Below are 15,042 nucleotides of genomic sequence, written 5' to 3' on the forward strand. Positions count from 1 at the left end.
ACAATTGATATTTCTTCCTTCAAATAATATTTCGAATTCTAAATTAATTTTCTCAAATTTCAATTAAATATTCCTTAAATTTTTTTCAATATCTAAATATTTTTTTCTGAAAGAAAGAGAGAGAGAGAATAAAATATTTCGTACAGCTTTAGCTTCAGCTTCTTTTTCATCGTGACTCTATACTTCACATGCGTTGCTGTCGTCAATTACAAACGTAGACGTGAAATAGACGGTTTGTCTTACGCAATGCTCGAAATTATAGTACGAAGTTGAGAAGCCGATGATTCCTACCCCGCTTTGAGCGCCTCTCGCGCACACTCGAAATTCGCTCTATATAATTTGGCCATTATGTACGCGATATATACCAGCGCGAGCCACCTCTCCCTCGGGAGAGAAGGAGGGAACCGTTTTCCTTCTTCTCTCTTTTTTTCCCAACACAATGAGCGGACGAACCGGCAGCTGCCTCCGGTGACACGCGCCAATGACGCACGCTCGCAGCTTGTTGTACACGCAAACGCGAGCTTTTCCTATACTATATATGTATATACTACACCTCTCCTTAGCTCGTTCACCAACTCTTACGTCCGTCCCGGTTAAATGCATCCGTACGCGCGACATATATATATTATATAGGATGTATTGGATAAGGCACGTGTGTGTAAGAGCCGAATCGACGTAATCTGGACCCCGGAAAGCGCTTTTGGTACCTGCGAGCTGTCGAATGTGTGTAACTCTCTCTTCCCTAATCTTAAGCAGGGACGCTGCCGAGATGGCAAATAAAAAATTGGTTCCTCAAACAAGACAGTAAAGAATTACATATGTAACTTTTTTTTAAATATATTAAATTTATATATTTAATTACATATATTATTATATATTTATATTTATTATATATTTTATATTATATTTTATTATATTTTATATATATTTAATTTTATTTTTATATAATCTTATTTTGCATTATATTTAAATACTCAATGTCGCATTATAAAATTTTTATTATAGCTTATAATTAATTAATTTTTATTCTCTTCACTTTTGTTGAAAAAAATCCACGATGTACTTATTTTAAATAAATATTTTGTAGAAAGCAATGAGATATTAATTTTCTTTCACGAAGCTGATGCACTCAAAACGCAGCTGTCACCGATTTCGCTGGGTATTTTCCTTAGGACTTCTAGGACCAACGTGGCACGGGCCAAGAATTTACTTACTAGGGATCCTCAGGTAGTCGCACGCATACAAGCCGGACGGATATTAGACGCCTCGGCACGGGTCGACGGAGTTACAATGGCATCGCAAGGGTGAAGGGATACCTATAGAGACAGATATATCGCGGCGCGAGGGGTGTACGTACACACATATATATATATATATATATATATATATACTGTATATACGCAAGAGGGAAGTTAGTAGAATGAATTTAAATTGAATGAGACTTTTGTACGTGGCATGCGCGCACTCGTGAAAATCACGCGATAATAAAACTTTCTCGAGACAAAATTGCGCATCAGTCGACATGCAACTTTCGTCCTTATGTAATTTTAACGCGATAATTAGAAATCTCCTTAGAAAAAAATGCACATTAAAATTCGAAAGATGTTTCTTTACTTGAGTTTTAACGAGGAAGTTTAGTTCGTAATATTTTTGAAAAATTTAACCCTCCCGTCAACAATCATTTTTTTTTATTAACGCTGTCTTTTAAGTTTACTCTATATTATTTATATGTTCTAGACTTTCAAAAAATCTTAAAAAATTCTGGATTATTTGTTAATATCTCTATTACAATATCCAATAGATTTTAATAGAATTTTATAGAAGAAAGCCAAATGTCAAACCTAATTGTTTCTACAAAAAATTTTGAAAAGCAATTTGGAAATAATAAAAATTCAGTTGTATCTTAAAAGACCCAGATTGTTGACAGAGAGTTAATATACATCTCAATTTCCAATTAAATTTTGAACGTAAAATATCTCTCTATGATTTATCTATAGGAATCTATTAGAGACAGCGGAAGAAAAATCGCGACTCAAAATCTATAAAAATGTCTGACGTTATGAAATATTCGGTATATAATAATCGAGTTATGTGTGTGCGAAATGTTAATGATTTTTTTTATTGAATACGACAGCTACTACTCGCGCTACCAGTCAGTCGAGCGACTAGATTATGATCCGGGATAGGATTACTCAGCGATACCGGAGACTCGTGAAAACCAAGTGTTAAGGCCTTTAAGTCTCCTCATATGGCGACGAAATGATTGCGGATACTTTACACAACAATAAAACAATCGGCTTCTATATATTTATTTCCTTCCCTCTTTATTCGTGCAATAAATTGCATTAGATTGCTTGATGTTTCTCGAGCCTCAGCTACTTTTTCGAATACAATTGCGTTTGCAGTTTCTAGTCACATCCCGCGATTCTTATCGCACCTTTTTAAATTCGGCACGAAAATCGTGAATGGATTTTAAAATTGTTTATTTATTACTTGTACTCTTAATTGTTGGAGAGTGAAATTTCTCAAATACGCCACAAAATACAGATCTTACGATCCTTGTCATCTCGCGATCCGTTTCTTGAAGTGACACCAGAGATATGCATTGTTTGAAATAGATGCATTTAAAATGGAAATACAAAATAAAAATGCCTATTTTGTATTTTGCATTTAAAATATATTTTTCCAACAACTACTTTACATTCCCATTTAAATGGTTTTCATTAAACATTTTTTCTATTGCAAATGCATTTAGTAATGTGCCACTGATACACGTCCTCATTCTCGCATCAGTGGTTCTAGTTATGAAACTTTGTAGAAAGAAAATGGGGAACTTCCTCTTTGAAAAACTTATTTTTCTGAAAGCATGTTCCACTTTTAAAAAGCATTACAAAATCAAAATGTTATTTTAAAAGAATGTCTGCAAACAATATAGGCAAACATTTTCTGTAATCCCATATGTAAATGTTTATTTAATTCAATTTTTGTAATTCAAGTTTATATTAAAAGAAATAGAAGAATTTATAGGAAATAATAGTGAGAGTGAGAAATATAAATAACAAAAAATAAGAATTTAAATATAAATAAATATTTTTATATTTATTTATATTTGAAATGACATTTTTATGTAATTTTAAAAAATTATTTTTATTTTAAAATTTAAAATTTTGCATTTTCAAATGGAAAGGTTTCAACAATTTTGCATTTTCTATTCCAAATGTGTTTGGACACCCATTTTGCATATCTCTGAATGACATATATTATATAATATAATCAAGAATCGCTCATAAACATTTTCACATATAAAAACTGATAATTTCACACCTTAAATATCGCGAATTCGAGGAAAAAAAAATAAAAATATGATTATTATAAATAATTTGCGCGGAGAAAAATATCGATGATCAACTGCCGAGGAATTTGCGAAAGACAAGGTCTCCTTCTCAAACGTGTACTCGAAATGTCGTGAGATTTCGCTTACGTAGCTGTGTGGACCCCACTTATAACCAATCCGGTGATAATCCTCTCCTTTTTGCTTTCTCGTATCTTTCTCTCTCTCTCTCTCACTCTTTCTCTTTCTCTCTCAGTCCCACTCGATATATCTCTCTTTCTAGAGCCACGCCAGCGCGGCGCTACTCTCATTCATTCGCCGTTCCTGTCGATCTTTCTCTCTTTCTTCCTCTCCCTCCCCGTCCTTTTGCCCCTCCGACCCCCTGGAATTCCGAAGCGCGAGCATCGCGAAGAGCCGTCTATTTAAGCTGTAAATCAAACCGAGTCTATCTCTCTTTAGCTAACGATAATGTCCGCGTTTTTTTCTCGTGACGTCGATTATTCCTATCATTTTTTTTCCCAAAAATGCGCGAGCTCTATGCATTTAAAGCTTTTATTTAAATTTACAGATTGCAACTACATATCAATGATGATTGCATCATCAATTACCTTGATAACGTTTGGAAAAAACTGCTCTTTGTTATTCCTTGTTATCGAGGTAGAGAAACTTATTGATAATGATTTTTATAAATTTCGTACTTTATAAAAAAAACACCCATCCAAAATAATTGTAACTTGTAAATTTTGAATGTGAATAAAACTCAGGCAGGTTTCTTGCTGATGGAAAGGATTAGCATTGATTTGCTTCTCCAAAGTATCCCAAACCACACAAAAGGTCCTCCGCGCGTTCAAGAGATTGCCTGTTAATTTCTCTATGAGAGACTCGATACGCCATTTATTAATGTTTTTCACGGGCACGAGTCGATCTAGTGTACGTATAGACGTATCGACACACCCTATTGTGTCCCGAAACACCAGTCATGCGGTTCGGGAAAGAGAGTGAACCTCCGATCCCTTCATCCGCTCATCAAGGAACCACCCCTCGCGGAGCGAATCCGACGAATGCGTGATCGCGACCGCAAATAAGCCGCGTTCTTAAAACAAAAGCCTTCAGAATATTTTTTCTCACATACACTGAAAGAAAAATTTGTTAACTTGACTAAACCTTTCAACTAAATATTATTTTGTTAATTAACATATAGAAATATTTAAATTAAATATAACATATTAAATCTAACACACAAAACATATATTTGACTTAAATAATAATATATGTTAAATTAACAAAATAGTTATCTAGTTGAAAGGTTTAGTCAAGTTAACAAATATCTTTTCAGTGCACGGAGAGAATTTTTTATTACATTTTACCGCAAAATTCATTTACAAATTTTATCATGTTTGATAATAAACCGAAAATTATGTGTTTAAGCAATCTAATATTTTGAAAATTTAGAGAGTCGTTCTTATATTAAAAAAAATAACAAATTGAAAAAAGCTCGCATTCGCTCTCTGAGATTCATCAGAAGCAAATTCGCAATTACATGTATGCGTAATTATATGATTATATTAATTAATTTCTATATTCCTATAGAAGATTCTCTCAGCCACTCATTAATCGTTTTACTGCAACATCAATACCCCATATTGCGCATAAACTTTTACATTTACCAGAAATGCATATGCATCAACCTACATTGAACTAATCGTGTTGTTTCTTGTTTTTATTTGGTATGAATTTATATTTTACAAGAAAAAATAAGACGTGAAATAGAAATTGAATTAAATTATAAATAATATATGTGATTTAAAATGTAATATTATATATTATAATTTATATTATACGTATATTATTAAACATATATTATTAAACATGATTATATATTATAATTATGATAATTATAAGCGAATAATTATAAAATTATAATTATTATAAACGAAAGATGTGTAGATTAAAATGTTATAAAGATAGTATAGTCATAAGTAAAATATATATGTACCTATATAAATATTTGTATATGATTTTATTAAAAATATTATATATTACGATCGCACGTGCTATTTTTCATTATTTTCAATGTTTCCTCCGTGAGAGATACTATAGTGTCATTTCAGGCAGCAGCGCGTAATCTCCATCGTATCGCTTGTTCCTAATACATGAGAAAGAGGAATTTCTTTCCTTCTTTCTCCAAGCACTTTCTACCGTGAATGCCGCTGGCAACTGCTAATTAGACACACGCCTGTCCATTGTGGGGATGAGAATAACGCAATGACGCGGCGGTCTTTCTTCGCGATTAAGAGAACTGAACAAACGAGAGAGAGGGGGAGAGAGAAAGATGCAAGCAAAAGAATCGAACAAACATCATGCAGCTTTCGTTCTTGAGTTCCTCGAATTCGAAATCATCGTGATTCGTCAGGTATTGCTCGCGCAGAATTTAGTTTCTTCCGTAAAAGTAATTTTATAAATTTATTCTTCAACGTCAATGTATCAATAATTTCAATGCCACCGAAATATTCAAATGTCATCCCAATGGTTATCTAAAATATCTTTCTTTTGAACACTTTGCGCTACTTGTATATCTGTCAAAATGCTTCAATTTTTGTTCTATTTCCCTTGTTTATAAATAATTTTGAATATATTAAAATAATACTGAATTTATATATCTGATTCGCAACTAGAAACGGATCATTACTTGCAATTTTGTTATTTATAATGCTCTTGTACAAATTATTTGTGTTATTCTCACTAGATGTATAATAGCATCTTCAGAAAACGATGAAGCGTTTTGAGAATTATGATCCGTAATAAGTACTTAAAAAAAGTCTAATTGATTCACATTATTTCATATAAAAACTAGTAAAATTATAAAGTATAAAACAGCAATTATATCAAACAAAATCATCTATAAAGCATTCATCATTGTAATCGTTAAATATTTATCTTATATTTGATATCTTTTCGGATAAAAATATAAATTTTTATCGTGCTACTGTAATTCAGAGTTACATCACACTTCAATGTCTTTTTAAAGAAGCTTATTTTAATTTACATTTTACATTTTATCACTAAAAAGGATCTGGAATTCACAATGATATATGCTATTTAAAGAAAAAGCAAAAATATTACATATAATATATACATTAAATAATTTAAAACTAATGTTTGTTCCATCTAATTCTTTCACTTCACACTAGTAAAAATGTGTCAATAAATGTTGACATTTTTATTATTTCTTAACCTAAATAATCATTTAATTATTCGTCCAAGTAGCCTCTCTTCCGAAATGATCTATGTACACAATTTCTCGAGTTAATAATTAAAAAATTTTTTGTTATTTTTATTTACACGTCGGAATAATTATCAAACTCAGAATGACTTAATGAACTATCCAATGCAAAAATGGATAAGAAAAGTCGCACTAGACATGTATACGTCAAAATAAGGAAAGATATATGTTAGGGGTGCGCGAGTCTCCATTTTGACGGCGGCGTCGCGACGCTCCAACTTCTCTCTCTCTCTCTCTCTCTCTCTCTCTCTCTCTCTCTCTCTCTCTCTCTCTCTCTCTCTCTCTCTCTCTCTCTTGTGACAAGAAAGAGAGAGAGAGAGAGAGAATCACTAACGAGCCGCGGATAACCGAAGATTGTCGGTCATTGATGCGATAACCCGTAATTAGATGCTATCTCCGCGTCGTCTCCCGGGGGATCGGCTCTCCCCGGGGGAGCGAGAGATCGATGCATCCTTATCCGTCGGTTTTATATACGACGATAATTGGCCTCGTTTACAATCGCCGGCCCCGACCGGCCGGTCTCACCTTGAGAGGACGTCGTCCTCACGTGCCCCGCCGTTTAACGGCGGACGGAAGTGCGATCGGCGATTGTGACGCTTGATGGCGCGTGACGAAGTGACGTCATAATTCTCATAGTCGCGACTCATATATGCGACTATTCATAGTCGCGGCACACCATATGGCATAACGGTGCGCCGTTCCCATTTTATTCGTTCTCGTAACTCGCGCGACTCTCTTTCGCAGCCTTATTATCCCCCTGAAGACGTCGATTAGGGACGTCGTCTTCGGGGAAGAGTCGCGAACTCGCGACGTTCGCGAGGATATAATGATGTAGCGATGAGATTCGACGTTGAGCTATCTAAGCGCAGACAGCTTCTGATATTTGAGTAATTTGGAAAAAAATCAAAAGTTACTTAAAAAAAATATCGTGCAAAATTTCCACGTATTTGATCTTTGATTCGTGACGAAAAGTAAGATTGTATAAATTTCCTGATTATTTTATTCACTCAAAATTTCTTTTAAATAACGTTTAAAAGAAGAAGCCTCGGAAATAATTATTTCTATATAAAAATTGAATAATTAGTTTTAATGAAAGATTTAAATAAACCAGGATATATTGAATATTCACAAAAATTACGATCGAAAAGAATTATTTAAATTTATTGTAACTGGAGAATAATCAATTGCGACTTGAATTTTACGAGTATTTGCATATCTCTGAAATATTGAAAATTGTTATGATTTTTTTTATTTGATCAGTTATCTCCGACTTAAGTTTTTTCATCCTAGATATTTATTTGTCAAACCAATCCGATTTGATGTAGCATTTTATGACAAATTATAGATTTATCTGTCAAATGTTCCCGAAATATATTTTTAAACGCAATTGTGAACGATTTTTCGAAGAGACGATTAACATTTTAAGAGGATGTTCAGTCACGTGTTTCTATTTATAATAGCAGTATCGAAGGAGAGAGAAGTTTCGATTCTTTCTTGTGTCAAATTATATACATATATCGAGTCGCGACGCCTTGGTGATTTTTATCCGAAGGACAATACCGATGTAGACAGGCAAATCAATAGCGCTAGATAAATAGAATATCGCGAAGAGGTCCTTTCCTCTCTCTAAAAATACTTCCGTAGCAGAATATGATTGATATAATCAATATTGCGATCTCAACTCGCGAAATTGAGCCGCAAAATAGAATCGGATTTATGCGTATCTTTATGAATCTGGAAATAAACATTGTATGTGTTCTCTTCGTTGAATATATACATATATACATGTATGTAAACACACATATGTGTGTGTATATCGAGTACGGATATATACAGGATGACCAAGAGGAGCATTAATTTTTGAACAACCTAGTGCGTCTCGCTGTTTCTTGTGCGTCACTTATTGACGTGAGACCCTACAGTGTCTTGATATCATGCATTTCTTGCTTTCTATTGGAATCCGGGTGAACAGAAACGCGAGAGCACACAGTGAGAAAACGGTAGCAAGCGGTGGCAACCGAGCCTCGTTCTCGTAAAAAAGAATGAGGACCAAGGACGAGAAACGAGAGAGCATTTAGCTAAGTATGCGACTAGTTTTTGTCGCGTAACTGCGAAAGACGCAGAACAGAGAAGCGGGAAGAAAGACAGAGAGAGAAAGAGATACTTCATCGCCAGGTGGCAAGTGCGCTCTCGGAGAACCTGCATCGTACATTGAGAGAATTTTCTCTTAGAATTTATCCTGAAAATCATGATAATCGTGGGACAATATGATATGAAAAGATTGTTATGAGAATTTATCTGATTAATATTTATCACAATAAAATTAATAATATCTATCACAATAAAATATTAAATATGTTTAATTTTACTAAACTGCATTAATCAAACATATTTTATATTTTATTGTGATAAATATTATTATTTTTATTGTGATAAATATTAATAGAAATTTTCATAAAATTCTTTCCATGCCATATTGTCCCACGATTACCATAATTTTCAGGATAAATTCTAAGAGAAAATTCTCTCTGTGTATACGCGCTGAAAATCTTGGATGATAAGAATTTAAGGAGGTCGTGAAAAAATATCGGGTTTTCGGATTTTAGGGTCATTAGACCTACGTTATATTATAGCCCCCTCCCTCCTCCCAAATCATCTTTTGATCTGTTTTTAGAAGATATTGATTCTGATTTTTTCATCATCGACTATCATAATTAATGTAAAAAAAATATCTCGCTGTTTAATTTCGTTTTTTATATATTGTAGATTTCCCCATAATGGCATCGAAAATGCCGAATTTTATTTAAATATATTTACTAAAGAATAGATGCTTAATAAAGAATCTTTTCTAAAGTGAGATACTTTGAGGTATTTTGGAAAATCATTAGTTGTAGATATCTTTTTCAAACAAGACATATGTAAAAAATGTTATATAAGAAAACTAGAATAGCTGAATATAATACATTTTTTATGAATGTCAAATACAATAATAGAGATATATTCTGGAACGTCCCAGAATCACCGGATATTCTTTAATAACAGATTTTTTGGTCAATTCTCGAAGTGATTTTTTTCAGCGAAAATGTCAAGACATCAATAATTCACGACTTATAAGCGATTAAAAAAAAAAAAGACTTTTTGTAAACTAAACTTTATATAGTTGAAATATTAATAATTGTATTATTCAATTAATTTCAGATAAAAATCACATTTATAATTTCAGATAGTTTAATAGAATTTTTAATTAAAGCTTAACTTTATACAAAGATATATTACAGCAAAAACTTACAAAAAATAATGATGAAAATGACCTCTCTCATATTTTCGCTAAATAACTCGAAATTGACCAGAGAATTTTTTTTCTTAAAAGAAGAATTTATTTATTTTAATATACAGTGTCCCAACTCCCAAACTACCCAGTTTGGGACACTGTATATTTAGCATATTTATGTACACTTTTTGCAAGATATCGTCTTATCGGTTCGCGTTTTTCGCCATGATTTACTTCCGAGTCGGAAAGAAAATTGTACACGTCCTGTTATCAACCTGTGGCGCGTTATTTAGAGACACGAGTGAGAAAGAACATATACATATATCTTCGCGGTCTCCATTTTCAAACTATATTATCCGTATTTCATTTAAACGGATAATGAACCGTTCGAGAAACGAACAGGGGGAACATCGATCGTACTCAGATTCTCTCTTGAGCTTTTGCGCTTTTATATAAACTGGAAAATTGTATGTCGGACGATAGTTGACCGATTTCTCGCTCTAATTTATTGATCGATTTGTCGGAAAATGTCACTGCGAACGCGCGAAAATAAATTCTCGGTGATCGGTCATAAACAGAGACCGTCCGTTACGAGAATGGAGACATTTTCCGAGATATATAAAACGGTCAGAGAGAGAGAAACCCCGAAATTACGGCCTTGGCCGTAAATCGACGAGCGCGACGCGCAATCACAATTTCGCGCGGACATTAATCGTCGTCCCGCGGTTGAAATATCGTCGGCGATCTTAACGAGGTCTGTGTTACGAGAAGATTTCCCCGATTTCGCATTCGTCATCCATCGTGGTCAAAATTTATCGCCGGGCGATCGACGATCTTATTTCGAAGATCGTTTCGCGAAACTCGCGCGATGTCTGCGATATTTACAAATTCAGTGAAAAATGCCTGATTATTGGCGGGAAAAGATGGGACGGACAATTCTCTTTCTCTTTCTCTTGCGCTCGAACTATTGATTTTTCTCATACAGCTCTCGCGCGCTACGCTTTTCGTAAAAAATTCGGCTCGTTATTATGCGAAATGCAAGGATTTTAGGAAAAATAGAAAAATATGTAATCAAGCTTTAAGTCAGATTTTTAGTCTTTTTTTTTTTTTTCCTTACATTTATCAAATATTTTTTGCAGAGAGATATTCTTGTCACTTTTCACATTTTTCAATAAGATCTAACCTGGATATTTATTTATAATTTATAATAAAAAAGAGTATTTAAAAAATAAAATAAAAATGAGAAGAATGCTAAATATTTGGGAATTTAAAAATGTTATATAAGATTATCTGCGAACAAATAGCAGTAAAATGGATATAAAAAAAGCACTATTTAAGAATTTTGTAAAAAGTTATTTTATGCGCAAAATTTCATTTAAAAAATTTGAAAAGTTTATAATTAATGTCTATTTATGTGCTCACTCGCTGAGGTTCATTTATAATTATATTCGCTTAATCTAGACCTGACATTTTAGACAAACGTCACCAAAACATAATGACGTCTCCTTTCCATGTCTAAAAACGAAAAATCGGAAACAGGGATCCAAGTGGTTTTAGGGTCGGTTTTAAGATTTGTTATGTTTTTCTCTCGTCAAGAGAATAGCACATGATGCAGCAACAGGACGCCGTAAAGCCTTGTGTCCACGATCCGAGAACTCGATCCGAGAACTCGGACCGATTTCTCGGATCGTGGACACAGGCCTTAAGACACTAACAATAAGTCGGCATTCTGTTCTCTGCCTCCGAACCGTTGTTTATCCTTCTCTCTCGGCTGGTTATTCAGGTCAGGGGCCACCTCCTGGCACGGCACATAATACTTATTGTGACATAAGCAGTCGATTACTTTCTTTCTCTCTTACTGTTCAGCTATACAATAAAGATCGGCAACTTTAAGAAGTAGATCGAATCCGAAAATCGACGTGGCTTGAAAGAAAATTAAGAGATCCGCTTTCGTCCCCCTTTCTTCTTCCATGTTTTATCGTTTTTTAATTGTTAAAACTGAGGATTTTTTCCCCAGTTTTTCATATAACGCTGATCTATTGTTGGTTTCGCGTAATCGATTTCGTAATTTCGTGTCTTTCGAATTATCTTTCAATCAATTTTTTTTTCACGAGTTTTGTGATTTTTAGATAATAAGTCATTCGTGCAGATGTTAAATGGCCATGAAAAGATAAAAAGATTCCAAAGTTTGATTTTGCTCCTCTGTCGCTCCTCGTTGAATTAACATAAAAATATGACACGAATGAGATACGGTAAAGAATTTGACCAGCGTCGGTAGTTTTCAGTGAGCTTTTATACCTGTAATATCGGACAAGATAATGGCGAGTTCTTTTCATATCGCTTTTGTAACTTTTGTTCTCTCCCTGAGAGATATTTCTCCTCTATTTTCTTTTTTTTCTCTTCACCAACCTCTTTCGTGCGCCGAATTGTTTCCTGTTGCGGTGTTTCCTCTGGTTGGACCACCATGCATTTGGGCACCATCGACAATCAATGACAAGAGATTTATGACTGCCATTTTTAATCTTTATAATGTTGCTCTCTCTTGCTTTTCAAAGAAAAGTTCTTATATTCAAAGAACTGTTTAAAACAGCTTAAATTGAAATTATTCTATACCCTTCTGTTAACCTGTATTTTACTACATTTATGCTAATTTCGCAATAAGAGTCAATTCAATAAAGTGTGACACTAAAGTTGAAAAAATTAAATTTTTTTAAAATAAAGAATAAAAGTAAAAAAGAGAGACTCTGCGTTTGGTTTTATTTCTTGAAACTAAACAAAAATCTCTAAATTTTTCTAGTCTTTAGAAGAATCTAAGAAGACTGATAAATTATCCGAAATGAACAAAAAAATTTGCTAACAAATTATTCACAAGCGTATAAATGCGTTTAAAGTCTACTGCTAAAAATTATTCTCTTTAAATTTTTGAATTTTTATTAATTGTACTGCGTTAATTATATTATATATTTGTGTTCTGATTTTATGCCATAAAGTCGATAACTCAAATTTTCTTTTCACGTTCTTCATAATTTGTTGCATAACTTTCCAAATTGGAAAGTGTCGTGATTTAATTCAAGTTTTTTTCTCAACAATTTGTTTCTCGCGCTTTGAGATTCTTAATTTTATCCTCATATATTAATATATATATTTTCTTTGAACCATGAAAGTTTTTATTTGTCTTGGGAACACAAGAGTCACTTTTTTTTAACATTGCTCTATTTTGTTGTCCATTTATAACTTGTGACGCCTTCAATCATATAGAAAAATTGCCGTCTCCTTTTGTTCAGGAAAAAAAAATTTCAGAAAAAAATAGGGCAAAGAGAAAAAGTAATAGGTAATTCATAAATCTTGTAATGTATTTATGACATTGTTATGCTGTATTTTATATACTAATTGTTAGAAATGAAAAATAAATGAGAAAGATATCGAGAATGTTACACAATTCATGGTTCTAAGAATTCTGACGAATGCTTAAAAAGAAAACCGGATTGAAATCTTTTCTTTTACATTTCTCTTCTTTTCTTTTTTCATAGCAAATAGTATAATTTTCAAATATATAGTTAAAACAAATTGTTATAATTATATAGCGCTTTCCCTAAAAAGATTCCAAAAGAAACTTCTATTCTTCAGGTGCCACATTTCGATCTACTCTTTCAATAAAAAAATAACATATAGAAAGTGTAGACTAACACATGCATATATCATTCGTTGAAAAAGTAGACTTTTGTTTAGCTACACTTATTTTTTTACGATTCTTCAGCGAAATAAATCTCTAATAAAACGCACAATCATCTTTTCATAATTATATATATGTATATCAATATAATTATCTTTATTCTCTTTCCCCTCCTTTTTGACTATATATCATTATTTTTTATATTTTCTTATATATTTTTTGATTGTATATTCTCAATTCTCTTTTAATAAAATTTGTATGCATTCATAGAACAAATACTTAAGATATAAACGAAGCAAGATAAACTTATCGACACCCTTCATTTTCGATCACGCTTATTTATCATGGTGAAGACGTTGCACAACCGACATCTAATCATTAATCACTAACACGTCGGGGGCGCATATTATCACTTATCTCGGCATTCCGCCTTATATTACCATTTGTCCAATGTTCGCGCATTCCTGCTATTTATCTATTCATCTCTCTCTCTCTCTCTGTTTCTCTTTCTCTCGAGCTCTCGATCTCTCACTCTCTTTCTCCCTTCATCCTAGCTTTATAAGCCGCAACTCCTCTCCACGATAGGCCCCTCCCTCCCACCCCTTTCGCTACTCCATTCTTACCCTTCTCCTCATCTCCTGCCCTCGACCCGACTCCGGGAACTTCCAGGAAGGCTTCCAGAAGGAGAGGAGAGAGGAAAGTGTAATAACCCCTACGGCGTCGTCCTTCTCGCATGTACATACAATGATCCCGACATTCACGATGAAAGTTATCCACGATCGTTGCCAGGATCTCTCTCTACCATCGACCTACGACCTTCGTATTCAAGTGGTATCTGTGTGTGGTATCGGCGTGAATATCAAGTCCCCGAGAGAATGCGCAAGCGCGCTATAAATCTACATAAATCTCTATAAATTTACGAACAAATCGCTTGTAGGAGAGAGACTTCTTGGACCGATAGTATGGAAGTTCAAATTGCGAGAAATCAATAAGCGAGACTAAAAAGTATATAGATCTAATACAATTTATATCTGTGGCATGTAATTCTATTTTTAAAAAGTCGTGGGTTTATTCCTTACTTTTACATTTATTTTTTTATTTTATTTTTAAACAAATAAAACTATGATTATGTTTTTTTTGAAGATTTAATCAATCACATACTATTATAGTTTGCGATGCTTTAAGCGAATGAATGAGTTTGCGTACACACATTGGCATTCATTGATATCTATCAATAGTATGTCAAAAATATTTATGACTATGTCACACACTTTTGTTTATCTATAGGATTTATTTCTCTGCTACATAAAACAATCGCATCACGTCAGCTTGATTTGGATTTTGATCTTTATTTCTATATAAACCGATTTCAACTACTAGAACACAAGCGTGTGCTACACGCGCACCATTCTTAAATTTTACATAAAAAAAATTATATTAAAAAAAAAATAATATAGTTTGTTTGAATTCGATTAATATTTTTT

Source organism: Prenolepis imparis, unplaced genomic scaffold (genome assembly GCF_030444845.1).
Source record: "Prenolepis imparis isolate NDT839.2.m4 unplaced genomic scaffold, iyPreImpa1.0 SCAF_1, whole genome shotgun sequence".
NCBI classification, from domain to species: Eukaryota; Metazoa; Arthropoda; class Insecta; order Hymenoptera; family Formicidae; genus Prenolepis; species Prenolepis imparis.